The 539-nt window shown below is 59.0% G+C and overlaps 1 protein-coding gene across 1 annotated transcript in view; it reads right to left on the bottom strand.

Moving 5' to 3' along the window:
* Positions 1–242, bottom strand: part of ADCY6 (adenylate cyclase 6) — a 52,181-nt gene extending 51,939 nt beyond the window's left edge. Inside the window, exon 1 of the mRNA XM_005877361.2 lies at positions 226–242. The gene's annotated coding sequence lies outside the window, so the exon portion shown is untranslated. The remainder of the gene's footprint in view (positions 1–225) is intronic.
* Positions 243–539: the final 297 nt, after the last annotated feature.

The following is a 539-nucleotide window of genomic DNA, read 5'->3' as shown; positions in this document are numbered from 1 at the left end:
CACGGCCCTGCTCCCTCCCGCGGGAACTCTGTTTAATAATTAATTAAGATTTCATTCCACTAGGCGCCAGGTGTGTGCAGCCCGCTTCCCCGCTCACCACTTTTTCCCTCCTCCCCCAACTCTCTGGGGCACTGGCCGCAAAGCGAACCGACTGCACCCAGAGCCCAGCAGGGGGACGGAGGGAAGGGGCACTCTCCGAGCCACCCACCCGCGGGCTCCACTCACTCTGCGGAGCTCCTCCCGCACCTGCCAACCGGCACAGTCCCTCCCCCAGCACTTTTTACCCAAAGGGTAGTGCTTCCCTGCTGGGGGCGGGGGGGGGGAGGGGAGCGGGATGGTGAAAGGGGAATGCATTCTGCTAGGAGCAGGAACTGAGAAATTGTTTGGGACTGTATTTTCCACGTTTCCAAGCACGGAGGAGTAACCCAAGTTACCTGGGTGATGGGAAAATCTTGTGCAAGCTGCTTTAACCCTTCGAAGGTTAAACCAGAAAGGGGAAGAGGGTTGCGTTCCCGGGCTGTAGGTAAGCCTGACACGGT

Source organism: Myotis brandtii, unplaced genomic scaffold (genome assembly GCF_000412655.1).
Source record: "Myotis brandtii unplaced genomic scaffold, ASM41265v1 scaffold517, whole genome shotgun sequence".
Lineage (NCBI taxonomy): Eukaryota > Metazoa > Chordata > Mammalia > Chiroptera > Vespertilionidae > Myotis > Myotis brandtii.
Note: the sequence above shows the minus strand (reverse complement) of the source record. Positions and strands in the feature narration are given on the sequence as shown.